The sequence below is a fragment of the Talpa occidentalis genome, unplaced genomic scaffold, assembly GCF_014898055.3.
Source record: "Talpa occidentalis isolate TD23 unplaced genomic scaffold, MPIMG_talOcc4v2.1 talOcc4.4, whole genome shotgun sequence".
In the NCBI taxonomy this organism is placed as follows: Eukaryota; Metazoa; Chordata; class Mammalia; order Eulipotyphla; family Talpidae; genus Talpa; species Talpa occidentalis.
In genome coordinates, this window is record NW_023604295.1 from 119,125,009 (window position 1) to 119,141,157 (window position 16,149).

The window sequence follows — 16,149 nt, forward strand, 5'->3', positions numbered from 1 at the left end:
TGCTCTTACTTCTCTTAAGCTGTCTGTGGCATTCTCATGTTTATCTTTCTAAGTAGTATTTTAGAAGATATTTACGTAGAGTGTTTATTAAAATTGGTAACTAGGTGTTAGCATAGGTCCAGACAACTATGTTAACACCAGAGCACTGAAGTCTGGTTGGATAGCTAGCCCAGGTCCAGGGAGTGCCCAGAGCTGACCCGGCGGGGGGTGGGGGATGTGAAATGGGGGGTGGGGTTTAAATGTATCTCACTTTTGTCCACTGTCTTTTACTTCTTGGGTGCACCTTGATTTGTATATCTGGTATGCCATCCACTGGGTTTTAAAGATTATATGTGCTTTCTGTGCTGGGCTGTGAAATTTGGGATTCTCTTTAGGTTTTGAGCATAATCCCTTATCCCTACCTTGTATCTCTCTAGTTCTTTTCTCTCCTTCTGGATGCTTAGGTAAAAGTTTTACTATCAGATCAAACCAAAAACTGAGAACTTGATTTGAATAAGACTTGCATGTTTTAAAAATCCAACTACTGAAAAAGGAATCACATTATTGCAGACTGTATTTGTTGAAGATAATTAGAAAAAGCACAAAGGAAAAAATAATTATTCTAGCACTTAAAAAGCTAGTTCTGTTGTCATTTTGGTACATGCATATTAATGTGTGTGTGTGCATGTTGCGTGCATGTGCACATGCATTTGTGCAAAATGCTTTTTTTTTTTTTAATGAGTGCATTCCAAAATCTGGTGCAAACTCTGTTGTGGATATGGGATAATTGTTGAAAATATTTGAATACACGTTTTATTTTAATAGTAATCATGGTTACAGTGCCTCTGGAAGACCTTTAACATTTGGGAGTCCTCAGCTCCTCTTTAGTACCTCATTCCCTCACTCATTAGATGATTTCTCTAGGTCTCCAGTATTCTGCAAGACAGCAATCTGGTCAGCTCAACCTTCAGAATATTTTCCTAGTGCATCTCTCTTACCACTGCTAATGCCACCATGGTTTATTACAATTCCCTTTTAACTAGTGTCCCACCTTAGTCTTAATCTTTCTTGGTGCCCCACCTTAGAGTAAAAGCCAGAATCTGCACCATTACCTGCGTCTATTATTCTGGCAAGATGGTCTCCCTGTCTAGATTGCCTCCCTGTGTGTGCCCCCCACTTCTCTGATCTCATCTCTTCCTGCTCTTCTTGTTCACTCTGTTCCCCTACCATTGGCCTCTTTGCCCTCTTTGAACATGCCAGACGTACTTTTGCCTCGGGTCCTTTGCCTTTGCTGTTTCTCTTCCTGGAATGCTTGTCCCCCCAGATTGTCCCATGGCCAATAGTACTCCATTCCAGGTCTTTAAAGACTCCTTTCTGGTGAGCATTTACTTGCTTACTTTTCTTATGTTGCACCTCCTTTCAAAGCCTAATACTCCCCTTGCTTGCTTAATTTTTTTCTTCTTATTCACATCACTAACCTGCTACCTGTTTGACTGTCTTCCCCACTAAAATGTAAGTAAGCTCCACAAGAACTGGGATTTTTGTCTGTTTTTTCACTGTTGAGTATCCAGCATTGAGAACAGTTCCTGGCACATAGTAAGCACTCAGTAAAAACTTGTTCAGAGTGTAGGTTAAATAAAAATCATAAGCTGACTTAATAATATTTTTTTATTTTTATTTTTTGACTTAATAATATTAAGTAAATCAACACATGTAATGTAAGCATGCAAAAGTCATGAAAGTGACATGAAGGAGAAACAATGATATAAATAATCTATCTGGTTTATTTTGATTTTTTAATAAATAACTCTGTGGTAAGTTTCTTATGTCCACTTATGATTGTGTTCTTAAAGTAAATGCTTATAAGTTCAATTGCTGGTTTTAGGATGTGTACATTTTTAAGACTTACAGAAGCTCTGTATGCAATTTTCACTCCTCTCTTCAGTACCAGTATTTCTTCACATACCTCACTGTGGATTATCTTAGAACTTTCAAAAAAATTTTTAATTGAAATGATATTGAGTCATAACATCTGTATATCCTACATTATATTCACCACCAAGTCTAATTCATCCTTCACCATAAAAGTAAGCCCTTTAACCTGATTTATTCACTGCCATGTCTCTCCCCTTGGGGAACCACTAATTTGATCTTAGTTTAAAAGTTAATTTTCGTTTTATTAAGTTCATTTGTTTATCTTCCACATGTGAATGAACTCATGCAGTGTTTCTCTTTCTCCATCTGAACTTTGTTCATCCAACATAATTCCTTCTAAGTCCATCCATGTTGTTGCAAATTGCAGAATTTCCTTTTTTATTATAGCTGAGTAGTGTCCCAGTGTGTATATACCCCATGTGTTCTTTATCCACTCGTCTGTCGATGGACACTTAGATTGTTTCCAACTCTCAGAACCTTTTTGCCATGCCAGTTTGATAGCTGGCGTGGACCCACGTAGACTTTCTACTTCTTTGATAGCTTAGATGTTCTATTTCTTATAACTTATAACTTCTACTTCTTTGATAATTTTATATGTATGAACATTTATTCATATGCTTAGTTCTCATCTTTTTATCCACCTTTGTGAATTGCTTACTTGTGTCTGTTTTGGCCCAAGCACTAATGACATGGACTGAAAACCTACAGGAATTGTTTTTAATGGATAGATATCACAGGTACTCTGCTTTATGTCTCAGAACAGAATTAAAAGTCAGACCTCCCACCAGAGATAAGAACTGGAGAGCCAACATCTCTCCATCATCTCCACTTTGTACTTTTCTATACATACTGGATTTCTCCATTTTCTCAGGGCTTCTCTGCTCTTTATAACTTTAATTCCACTTGGCTTTGACTTGCTAAAAGTATGTCAACCCCTGCTTGTACATGACCTTTCCATTCTGGTATCCATCATCATCTAAGTGACAAGGAGCTTCTCTCTTCACTAGCTACTGGAATGTTCATTACAGGATCTTTTGTCAAAATTTTGATTTGATGTGTAAATCTCTTATGGGTAAACAAAGTCCTTTATATATGAAGATTAGTATTGTCTTTTATCTCCTTGGTATTTTTCTCTTCATTTGTCATTTAATTTTTCTTGGTGTTTTTGCCATGTAATTAAATGTCAAGTAAATCATGACTTCTGCTTGTATCAGGTTTACAAATACCTTCTATAGGAGAAATTATACATTCAACTCTATTTTGTTCATTCTTTATGGTTTTGTTTTTCATATATCCCTTAAATGCATTAAGTTTATGGAATTTGGCCAAGATCTACCCTTGCCATATTTATTCCAGAAGCATAGTGTTCATTTAGTGCTAACTTCTCCCAGAAAAATCTTGTGACTTACATAAGTTATGTGCTTCAGTTTATTCCTAGCTACTTTCAAAGTTTTATTCCTTTTTTAAGTAAATTGTTTTTCAATTATGTTTTCTATCTGGTCCTTCTTTGCTTATTAGAACTATTATTTTTATATTACAACTGACTCCTTTCCTTTTACCTTTTTTACTTGATACTTTTGGCTTTTCAGGTAGACAGTTTCGGTATCTGCACTTAATTGTCATTTTATTTCTGCCTTTTTATATCTCACTTTGCAATTTATTTTGCTAGTTTTGTTTTTTTTTTTAAAGATTTATTTATTTATTTATACAAGCACAGGGTACAGTCAGAAGCACGGGAGGGTGAGAGAATTCACCAGAGCCAGAGTGGAGAGCGGAACAGGCAGACTGACGAAGTACACTGCTGAGGGGAGCAGTGGGTGGCAGGAGAGGTCTGCGCACCATGTAGGAACCTCACCCAGCGGCCGGGGATCAAACCGGTGCTGCAGAAGCTGCGGGCAGCTTCGCAGCCCAGCACTCAACCGCTGCACCACCAGGGGAGGCCCTGTGCTAGATATTTTAAAGTTAGGATAACAACAATCGTAATGGGAATGAGTTTTATTTTGTACTGTATTTTGTTAAGGATAATTATTCTCACTATAATTGAAATGCAGGGGAACTTACAGGTAACATACTTGTAAAAAATCCATTGGGACCCAAGAGATTTTCTTCATTGACTTATCTTGAAGCCTGAACATTTCACTGTTACACTCTTCTGGTGACGCCATTGCATCTAGAAAGTCCCTGTTAAAATGCTCATATGACCCCTCCTGTTAACATATTGTACTTGCTAATGTAGCATGTCATGGATTTTTTTTTTTTCTGATTCTTCTGATAATTGATGCTTGTCTATTCTTTTTTTTTTTTTTTTTGAAGGTTTGTCTATTCTTATAGACAATTGAGAAAAGGACCTTAAATGGAACAGAAAGTGTTTTGGTGGTCATGTCAGAGGCACCTTCAAAATGCAGCAACTGCTACCTCTGCCTTTATCTTTTATGTTCTTTTGTGCATCTCCCACCTCTACCCCATCAGCTTCTACCAGAGTGAACTGCTTTTGCCTTTTATCAGGGTTAATTTCAGCATCACTATCTTCAGGAATGCTTACACTAGGTTAGGGATCCTACATATACCCCTAATACACCTGGTATTTTCTTGGAAATAACATAATTTCTTTTAAAAACCATCTCTCTTTGGGCCTCCCCTGGTGGCGTAGCAGTTGAGCGCTGGGCTGCGAAGCTGCCCGCAGCTTCTGCAGTGCCCATTCAATCCCTGGACGTTGGCAAGGGTCCCTCATGGTACGACAAACCTCTCCTGGCGCACCCGCTGCTCCCCTCAGCAGTGTATTGCGTCAGTCTGCCTGTTCTGTTCCCCGCTCTGGTTCTGGTGAATTCTCTCACCCTCCCGCGCTTCTGACTGTACCCTGTGCTTGTATAAATTAAAAAGAAAAAAAAAACAAACCATCTCTCTTTAAAACTGGTATGGCTACTCATCTATAGCACAAGCTGTAATGCCAGAGTGTATATCTGCCTTATTGACCATGGTATTTGACGCTTCAGTCACACCATAAATGATGCCTAAGTGGATGATTAGGTGGAAAATGGGGGAATTGGTGGGTTTGAGGGTGAGCTTCTAGGGAGCTCCCGGGATGAGCAAGGGGAAGTTGGAGGCCTAGAAAGGCATAGGGACAGCGTGTGCCTGTGGTGGAAACATGTAGTTTCGCCGTTCAGAACGTGTAGGTTCTATCTGAACCTGTGTGAAAATGACGGGAAGGTCTGCCTTCTGTTAAAAGGCACTTTCAGACATGGATGAACTCTGTGCTCTGTTGGACACGAAGGAAAATATAACCCTATACTTTATGCTTTTACCCTTTAATTTATTTGCCCTTCAGGGTTACAGTGGTGCAGCCACTGGGCTTTTACAGTGTGTAAAGTGGCAGGCTGACTCAGCAAGTTCAGGAGCCCCACCTACAATAAAGACCATTTTTTAAAAGGTGCCATGAAAAATGGTAGGAGGAACAAGAGGAATGTGTATGAAAAAAGTAGTAGTTGGTGCTTTTTCATAGACAAAAGAAAGGAAAATTTGCTTTTGTGAGCTTGGGTGGTACCATCTTGTGAAAGTACTAGCAACAAATAAAAAATGAAATATAGTTTCAATGTTCCTCAAATTAAAGGAAACATATCTTTTACTTTTTATCATACAAATTATATTGTATATTATAAACTGAACTTAGAACTGACTGTAAATGGGAACATCAAATACATTTTTGATTATTATTTTCTATATATCATTTATCCATACTGTATCTTTCTGGGGAAAGATCTGTATCTTTCTGCTATTTGACAGAATCTTGAATTGAGGGTTCAGTTTGGACTCTTAAAAATAAACACATTGTAATTGAGCTGATTTTTGCGTGCAAGATTGCAGTAGGCCTAATAAGCAAGTTGAGACTGCTAATTCTGGCAGACTGGTTGTGCTGTCTGGAAGTTAGAGCACTTCTACAGTTGCACAGGGCTTAGATTTAACCCTTTAATTTTGTCAATGAGGAAGCAGAGTTAAGTGATTTTCCTAAAATCATACAACTTTTTAGCTTCAAAACCAAACTAATAATAATAATAATAGTTATACTGCTAAATGCATTGGACTCAGGTGACACCCATACCCCATTTTGCAGATGAGGAAACTGAACACAGGGAAGTAACTTGCCCCATTACACACAGCTAGCAAAGATGTGAACCAAGGTCTCATTTCCAAGTCCTTGCTTGAAACAACTGAGTGGTTTTGCTTTTCTACACAGTCCAGTATTCTGTGCCAGTAACTGAGCTGTCACCTAAAATTGTCAAAACATAGCTACTTCTCCAGTTTGTGACTCTTAAAGGTGTTTCCACACCTGACAATGGTATCCCCTTTTCCCCAAGATGACATAATGCTCTGGCTTCAGAGTCAGTTGGGTTATGATTAAGGAACCCTAAAATAGGAAACAGATACCTACAGGCCTGTAGGCAGTGGGGGCAGCTTACCCAGAGGACAACTATGACTTCTGTAGGGATATAGAGATTGGGCTGTGCTGAAGCCTTATTTTCAGAAGAACTTGGGCATCTGATAGAATGTAAATCAACTATGAATCAACTCTACAGATCCTGTTGGATATTCTGATTTTGGTAGTACTTTTTTATTTAATGGAGGTAACATTGATTTACAACACTATTTGATTTGGAGACATAGGATTCTACCCTCCAGGTATATGTTGTTACCACAGTACACCTACCACCAATGAGTTGGAAGAGACTGCATTTTCACAGGCCATTGTCAGCCAACAATATTGATGAGTCAAAGCAGTAGTGTTCAAAATATGCATCCCAATTTCTTAGCTTAAAAAAATAGGGAAATAATCATTATTTGAAATAGTATTAAAACCTTTGAGTTACTTTTTACCAATGAACAGGGTTCCCTTCTTAACACTCATACCCCTCAGGCAAAGTTTAGGGTGAAACTGGATTGGGAGCCAACACTGAGCTTCAGTTATACTCTCTTCTCTACAGGCGTGCTTCTCAAACTGACGTGCATCTCTGAGTGTATGAATCTGAATCTTCAGGAACATACATTGCTTAATAAGTTTCCCGAGTGATGCTTTCAGATGTCAGAGCTGAGAGAGCTGACAGCACTAACCTACTGGTTTTAAATTTTTTTTTAACCTGAGTAGCTTTTTTGAAACACAGCTGACCCATTGGTTCTCAAGCTTTAGGTCTGGGATTGGGCTGGGTAAGTTGTGTTTCCATCAATTTTGTAGATAATTCTAATACTAATATGCTTGAAAAGCTGCACTAGTAGATGACAGCATTACAGAAAGCCGGAGTTTTCCAAATTGTATTTTTCTGGGTATTAAATGTCTCAAGATAAAAGGATTCATGGTCAAGTAATTTTGAGAAATTCTGGGAAGTTAAAAAGTTTTGTTGCTGTATTGCTCTGACTTTCAGAGCTTAGCACCCTGGGGAATTGTGGATACTGTTTCTTGAGACATATCAAAGAAGTGATGGCAGACTTGTGTGTGTCAGGGCACAGGGTATTATAGGTGCTCTAATTGGGGTTAGTTTGTCTGTTATGTTTCTGTATTGCAGCCAGGTACTGAACAAAGCTCCCCCCCCCCGTTAAATTAACTGCTGCCCCCAAATTCTGCACATTTCTTTGGAGTTTTTTCACAGATAATAAAGTATGAACTTAGGGCATTGGTACATGGCCCCTATATTTTTTCTGGGAAGATATGGGAACTGCTTTTTCTGTTTTGTAAATTAAGAATTCTGAAAAAGGAAAAAACATTAAATTTTTAGAAATACTTTAATAGTAATCACTATTTTTGAGCAACACTTTAATCTTCCCAGTAACCCATTGAGGCAGATAGGAGAATCTTTTTTTTTTTTTTTAAGATCCATCCATTTATGCATTCAAGAGCTGGGGGGTACAGACCAGAGGTGCAGGGGGTTGAGAGGATTCACCAGAGACAAGTGGGGAACAGAACAGGCAGATCGACCAAGGTACACTGCTGAGGCAAGCAGCGGGCAAGTCAGGAGAGATCTGCTGCACCATGTGGGTTGCTGCGCCATTGAACTTGTGCTGCAGATTGCTTCATAGTGCTGTGCTTAATCCCTTGCGCCACCAAAGAGGCCCGATAGGAGAATCTTCATTACTTGCAGATGAGGAAACTGAGGCTGAAATGCTAACTTGTTGGAGTGAGAGCTAATCCCAGGTCTGTTGAGTCTCTAGACATATATTTTGTTTCTTAGCTGTTTGCTTTTCAGATTTATTTAAGGTTTGAATAGTGCCCTGGGTTGTTTACTGTAGGCAGCTGTCTAGGATTGAAAACATACATGTGTTTCAATTCTAGTTTTGTGTTTAAGTCACTGTATATCTTTAAAAAGTTACTTAATCTCTGAGCCTCACTTCTCCCTTTTTATAGTGCTTTCCAGGCCATCTCCCTGGAATATTAGGAAACATCTGTGAGTGTGTGTGTGTGTGTGTGTGTGTGTGTGTGTGTGTTTAGTGTAAAGCACCATCTGTATCTGTCAGCAGAGAGAGCAGGTAGTGGTATCCTCATTTGTAATCATGAGTTTCTCCCAAACGTGGACAAGTTTTAAATGATATCAATGGAAGTTACTTCTGCAAGTATTTTGGCTGCTATGAAGTGACTAGCATGTGACAACACTGTGACAAGGTGCAAAAACGTCATCTCTTGAGTAGCTTGGAGCTGGGGGCATTGCAGCAGATTGCAGAATTTAGGATTTCGTGTGGCAGGACCAAAAAACCAGCCTGATCTCCCATAAGACAGGACTTTAGGATGTTTAGCACCTCTGCTGGGAAGGGGAGGGGAGAGCTCACATCATTGCTGCTATTGCTACTTTTTCTTTTATTTTAAATGATTGAGGTAAAGATCCTTTGGACTGGCAAGATTGACTTTTAAAATATGGTTAGGTTTTATCAGTCGTAGCTCCAAGGATAGGAATTCAGAATGTGAAAGTAAGAGTGTTAAGGTGATTTGACTACAGTTGAAAGAGAAATTTAAAGATGAATTTTAAGAGGGGTACCAAAGTAAATTCTGTTTTCTACAGACCCCGAAGGAAGGAGTGTATCCTCCGAGTGGAAGTCTCAGACTGGTAGGTTTGTTATTTGGTATCTTGGGTGTTTTTCTAGGTATTAACTTAGTTTTTTGTTTTCTTTGTACCCCTCCTTCTCACCCTCATTTCCTCCTCCTCCTTGTCTTCCTACTTTATAAAACCACAGTGCTATTACTTATCATACAACTGAAAAATAAAGTGAAAGAATGAAGCTTAAATAAAGACTTCCTAGGACTGACTAGGTCGATTCATCATTTTTGAGTGCGTGTATGTGCAAGGGATAGGAGTTAAGTGGTGCCAGGACCTAGGAGAAGGGTGGGCAAGTGAGTGTTCTTGTTCTCTAAACTTTAAAATACCCGAAATTGGTTATTTGACATGCATTTTTCTTTAATTTTAGAAGAAAGGTATTTGTGAAGTTAATATACTAGTGAGGACATAAGTTCTATATTTCTATGGTGAATTTTATTCTGAAATGTCCATGTTCTCTGACATACACAATGTAATTGCAAGCTGTTTTCTGGGTTCATTTGATATGCAGTTTCTTGCAGCAAATAAGGAATAAGGTATGGCTTAGTGTTCATGTCAACACCTTATGGCATGTAGGTCAGGAAGCAGAGACTGTCATCAGGGGGAGTACTGCTGTAGGGAGAGGTGGTTTTAGCCAGGATGTCACAGCTTAGTCATTCACTCTTACCACTTTAAAAGTTGAGTTTGAGGATGTTTCCACTTTATTCTTGTACCACGGTGCAGAGCATTGCTCTTAAGAGTGTGTGTCTGGCTTGGGTGGAGTGAAAGGGGTATTAGGAATGCACTCCAGGGGGTGAATGGCGGTATTGTAGAAGAAGGGGCCAGACTTGCCCTCCTACTCTCAAGTGATGCCCGAGCAACACCCTGGAAAGGACTGGGAAGAATGGAGGACTGATGCGTAAACCTCCCTTTAGGAAGGCACATACGTGACCTTGTATTTAATGATCCCCCTTGTTTGCTTTTCTTCTCCGAAGTATTCACCCATTTGTTGGATTCAGATGACCAAAGACCCTCCCATTGCTCCTTTCTGAAACAACATGCACCTGATAACCTAGCAAAGGCTTGAATGCATTTTTTACAGAGTGTATGTTCCATGTAGAATAGATAGGAAGTGAATGGGCAGTAAACAAAACATTTTATCAAAGTTAAACAACATCAAACTTTCTGAAAACCTTCCAAGTTTTTAGTACTAAGAGTACTCACGAGCCCTGTGAATCTTTGGGCATGTGGGGTAGAGGTGGGGGGGGTTGGGAGTCGGGGAGAGGTTAAGATAAGGTGAAAGAATACTCAGATTACTTGTTATCCCTTTTTTTTTTTTAATATGTAGGGTATTTTTCCTCTCGGGTGTTTCTCCCCACTATTGCTTTCTCAAAATACAAAGTTCGAAGTGATGGAACAGGTTATGCTTCAAAATCTAAAAAAAAGTTAAATGAAGCCACGAGTATAGAAATTCATATACTATATGGAGTTACAATTTTGTGTGAATATATGTATAACAATGTCTATACTTTTTGGTTTTAAAACATAATGGATATTTAATATTATCTACAGGAATATTTATATTAGCTGGGGAAATAGTCTTCATTTCTATAAAAATTAGTCCAAAATTGTGGAAATAATATTATCCAGGTTTCTTTAGAGAAGAAAAACCTGAGTTTTTATTTAATTTGTTAGGCATTGATTTTAAGTACTGCTCTTAACTAATTCACATAAACTCCATTTACTTTATAGTTTTTTTCATGAGAAATAGTTAATCTTAAAGTTTAGAGTTTTAGAACTTGGTATGATCATTTCTTGCAAGTGGAGAAACAAAATTTTAATATTTATAATCTCAAATGTGGTTTTGGTACACTCTGGACAACAATTATGCTTTTAAAACATTGTTCTCACATATCTACACTGAAGAAGTGTCTTAAAAGGCATTGATCAGAGTGTGTGACCTTTTGAATGGTGATGTTTGAGGCATTGGCCATACATTTCTAGAAACAAACATAAAGAGCAGGAGTTCAAAGTAACTCATCTTGTCCATAATAGAGGGAATAGAAATCAAAGAATTTCATGCCATTCTTATTTTACCATTATATTCTACACGTGAGTACATCAAGAAACAGGATATAATCTGTTTAAAAACTGTTACACTGAAGTTTAAGGCAAGTATATACTAGTAAAAAGAAAACAAGCTTAGGCTTAAAAATCTAAGATGTTGTTGACTCAGAGACAAATCATTAAGCACCACCAAAAAATAATATGCAACCAATTAACTAACAGTCACAGTGCTTTTTAACTTAATAATTTTAATAATTCAAATTTATAGAATTTTACATAGAACAATTCATTGCTCTTTTTTAAATTTTTTTAAAGATTTATTTATTTATACAAGAACTGGGGTACAGGCCAGAGGCATGGGAGGGTGAGAGAATTCACCAAAGACAGAGCGGGGAGCAGAACAGGCAGACAGACTGAAAACACTGCTAAGGGGGCCAGCAGGCGAGCCAGGAGAGGTCTGCCGCACCATGTGGGTATCTCCCTGGCCTGCCGGGAATCGAACCATGCTTTGGAGGCTGTGGACAACTTCACAGCCCTGCGCTCAACCTGGTGCACCACTGGGGAGGCCTCGTTGCTCTTTTTTTTTTTTTTTAGATTTATTTATTTATACAAGCACTGGGTACAGTCAGAAGCACGGGAGGGTGAGAAAATTCACCAGAACCAGAGCGGGGAACAGAACAGGCAGACTGATGAAATACACTGCTGAGGGGAGCAGCGGGCACGGCAGGAGAAGTCTGTCAGGCCATGTGGGACCCTCGCCCGGCAGCCGGGGATCGAATTGGTGCTGCAGAGGCTGCAGGCAGCTTCGCAGCCCAGCGCCCAACCACTGCGCCACCAGGGGAGGCCCTCATTGCTCATTTTTAATGTCCATCTCCACACACAATTCTTTTGTTCCATATCACTTTATAACATCTTTTTGAAGACATTGTAAACATCAATTAAATCAAGATTAAACAACAAGTATGATTTTCCTTTGTAGACAGATAACAAACACCTATTTGACCAGGGTGTCCTGCTTGCTGTATAAGAAGCCATCCTAATTTCAGAGACTATGAAATATAAAAATTAAAAGTGTCTAGGAATCAGTAATATATGATATGTACTTGTAGGTATATAGTTTTGCCAAAAACAATACTACGTTAGCCTCATAACTCTGGGGATGATCAGTGAGAAAAAGAAAACAGGAAGGGGAAGGAGCTCTCAGTCTCTGCTGAGTAGCATCCCTGTTCTTCCTGGTCTCATTCTGCAGACCCTTCTAGGAAGCCTTGTGAGCTGGTTCTGGAGGGGCCTTTCTGTGGTGCCTTGGAAGGCGTCTCCTTTCCTAGTTTTCTTGGCTTCCAGAGTGCTCCTCCTATACCTCTCTTTCCCTGACCAGACTCTGTCCTTTTGAGTTTGCTTGAAAAATATTTGCCCAAGCATTTGTCGAGAGTAAGCCTACCCTTTGAGAAGGAAGACTTTGTCATCAGTTAGTTACACTGTCACTTCTGCTCTAGACAATGGTGCAGTGCTCAGTGTTGGATTTGGAGTCAGAAGACACAATTCTAAGAGTGGGTTCTATCTCTGAACCTTGATTGTGTCATGTGAACAATGAGTTGTTATGTGATCTATTGCCTAGAAGTTCTGCAGTTTTCTCTCTTAAGGCCATGTGGCCTAAAAGTAGGTGGTTGCCCTAATTACTAAATAATTTCTTTGGGATCACCTCCAGGAACTCAGACGTGATTTGATTTAGGACTCTTATACAGAGTACCGAACTGTGCTAGCCATTGTCTTAGGCTCTGGGATAGAAAAGTGATAGATTGGATTCAGTCTTCTAATAGTCACAGACCAACCCTATGGGGCCAGTACTAGACAGAGCACAAGTGGATCCTCATGTTGCAGGATGAATTTGGTGATCGCTGGGCCTGCTGTTGAGGGTCATGGAAAATTTCTGCAGAACTAGCAGAGGAACTGAAAAACAGCCCATTTACTTTGGAAGCACAAGTATGCCTGAGAGAGATGATGCAAATAGTCTCTTAAACTGTTGTGCATTTTCTGAATATAGATGTGTGAGAACTACAATTGATTTGGGAGTTGAGTGAGTGACTACTTTGTAAGTGTCAGTGAATCAGGCCCATCTCTACCCCTTGTGCCTCTTCTTCAGCCATAGTGGTCTTTCTGTGCTATGTTGAACTTATACACACAGTCCTGCCAGGCTTTTGTATTTGTTTGGAAATCTCTTCCCAAAGATCCCTTTCAAGGCCATATCCCTCACTTTCTTTACTTTCATGGCACTCCCTTGGTGCCATAAATAAAATAGCAACCCCCCAACCTCTCTTGTTCCCACCCTGACTGTATTTATCTCCAAGGCACCCATCACTCTCACCGTCTTAATGTTAGCTTCTTGGAAGCAAAGACTTTTGTCTGCTTATTGCTTTATTGAACATCTAGTATTTCCCTAAAAGAGTCTTAGAACAGATACTCAACAAATATTTTGGGGAGGATAGAAGGGAAGTGTGGAGGAAAGGAGGATCTGCCTTTGGTTTATTGTTTGTCTCTTCCTGCACAGGGCAGTGCAGGTAACACAGGTAACACTGCACAGGGCAGTGGTCATTGTTGAATCCCCTGCATTTATAAGTACGGTGAGCGCACAGTAAGTGCTTTAATAAGTAATTGCAGAGGGCCTCTCCTGTGGCACAAAAGGTTAAGATGCAAACTGTGAAGTTGTCCGCAGCCTCTGCAGCGTGAGTTCTATCCCCTGGCCAGCTGGGGAGCAACCTACATGGTGCAGCAGACCTCTCCTGTCTCTCCCGCTGCTCCCCTCAGCAGTGTATTTCAGTCAGTCTGCCTGTTCTGTTCCCCACTCTGTCTCTGGTGAATCCTCTCACTACCCACACCTCTGGCCTGGACCCCAGCTCTTGTATGCATAAATAAATCTTAAAAAAAAGAGTCATTGCAGAGAGAATTAATGCCAACTTGGTTGTATACATTTAATTATGCAGCTATACTGAATATGTCTAGTTATATGGCTATTCTTTAAAGAGCAGGCACAGTTGGTCCTCTGTGGCACCCTTATACATGAAGCATAACCTATAGTAATAGGCCACAGAAGAAAGGCCACATGACATTGGTTATGAACATGAACTCTGCAACTGTAATTGCCTGCCGCCACTCCCAGCTTAGCCAATTACTGGCAATGTGACCATGTGATTTTACTTAATGTTTCCGTGTCTCAGTTGCTCCTTTGCAAAATGGGAATGATTATAGGGTTATTAAAAGAGGCACATGAGTTAATATAAAGTGCTTAGAATAGTGTACAGAACACAGTATACATTGCAGATATGTTTATAAAATGTTACAACAAGATGTATGTGACTAACTCATTCATCATGGTAAATAAAGAGGGAAAAAGTCCTTGGTTATTTCATAGCCCCAAATAATATGAATAATTAGAAACTGATCTGTCTTTAGGTGTGCTACAATATGGCAAAGAGATGAAGCTAGGGAGTGACAGAGAGGATTTTATTTCCTCAGGGAATGACCCTCCTGTTGATCTTCCTGAGCTCTTGTTAAGGAAATGACTCTTTAAAACTTTATACAAAAGCTATTAAGTGAATCTGAGAAACCCTCCATATAACAAGTACAGCAGCTTTCAATATGGTGAAATAAGTAATACATAGGGGAAATTTAGTGTGGGGGCCGGTGCTGGCCAGCTGCAGTGGTCAGAACTCATGGAGAGTGCAGGGGCCAGAGGCATAGTGCCCAGTGCCCCCAAAAGTGTGACAGAACCTTGGTGCAGGCCAAAGATAACAGGTATTTGTGAGAATTTGAAGTGAAACAGAAGCACTAAAGCCATGGTAGAAATGGAATGATATGTAACCACAGAAAGTAGTCGTAAAGCCTCTTGTTCTGAAATGATGGAGAAGCTGGAAGAGAAAAGGAAGAGAGAATAGCAGAAAAGCAGAAATGACTCAGTGTTCTCCTCCTAGATCCTATTATTTTCACATCTCAGTGTACAAGGGGGCTGTTTGATCAAGCTAAGTTTCTATTTACAAGTATATTTTTGAGCAATTGTTATGTTTAAGGGTAGAATTCTAATGTTTAATAAACTGATGTTTACTTGTCTTTCCCTAATGGTTTTTATTCTTAAGTGAACACATTAGAAAGAAATGTTCCAACTTGAGATCTCTAGGAGGGATTGATTTAAAAAAAGAAATCCCTCAACTTTACTTAGGATTTGTTTACTCTTCTACTTTTCTTACAAGGTAGAGGAGGGTTATCCTTGACTGGCATTAGGTGCATCTTGACCAGCGTGCTAAGGAAGAAACAGATTTACATTCATATAGGTGTGCCCACTCCTGATACGACACTATTTCACAAACTGTTAACAAATATTAAGCTTATAGTCATTCTTCATGTGAGGATCATCTTCTCTGTGGAATATCTATTGCCAGTTATATTGGTTTCAGTATCTACGTCCTCCACAACCCTTTCCTGGACCCTCTCTGTTGCCCACCTTCACACCTTATTTTACTGCCCAGCTTCACATGCCCAATGGCTATCTACTATTCCAATCCAACCCAGCAAAAATTGGACAGAAAAGAAACTTTAGCATACAGATTATTGACTGCAGCCTAAAATGTGTGGAATATCCATTAATGTGAAATAATTAGAAACTGGTTTAAGATCCTATTGAAATTTGTTCAGCGCTTCATATTTTTAAAATTGAAATTGAGTATTTTCCCCCTTTTTCTCAAGAATATAGCCACAGTAAGAGAAAACTGATTATTTTCAAGCACCAGAAACTCTTGTATTTTAGAAAAAATAAGAAAAAAATTAGATTTTTAAGATTTGAGTAATGAAGCATATATTGAATTTTCAGATGGCAGGGAATTGACTGCTTTTGAATTGACTTTTTAAATGATAGATTTTATCATTGAATGAGGGAAGCACTAAGGGATAATATTGTCATAAGCATTACACAAACCAACTATTGTCATTAATTTTCTTTTTAAATTATATGTGACTATCTGACTCTCTTTTTAGTTTGTAGGCATTTCAGAGAGAAAAAAAAATACAAAGAAGAGCAAGCTCAGGCAATTTTTGACTTTAAATTTTGGCATTTATACATTTTCTTTGGAAG

General features: G+C 39.1%; 1 protein-coding gene across 5 annotated transcripts in view; it reads left to right on the forward strand.

The window, feature by feature from the left end:
• PSD3 (pleckstrin and Sec7 domain containing 3) overlaps positions 1 to 16,149 on the forward strand; it is a 507,571-nt gene that overhangs the window by 268,824 nt on the left and 222,598 nt on the right. The window contains exon 2 of one of the 5 annotated variants that reach the window (XM_054700961.1): positions 8,952 to 8,996. The exons of the other annotated variants lie outside the window; for them this stretch is intronic. The gene's annotated coding sequence lies outside the window, so the exon portion shown is untranslated. The remainder of the gene's footprint in view (positions 1 to 8,951; positions 8,997 to 16,149) is intronic. 5 annotated transcript variants of the gene reach the window in all.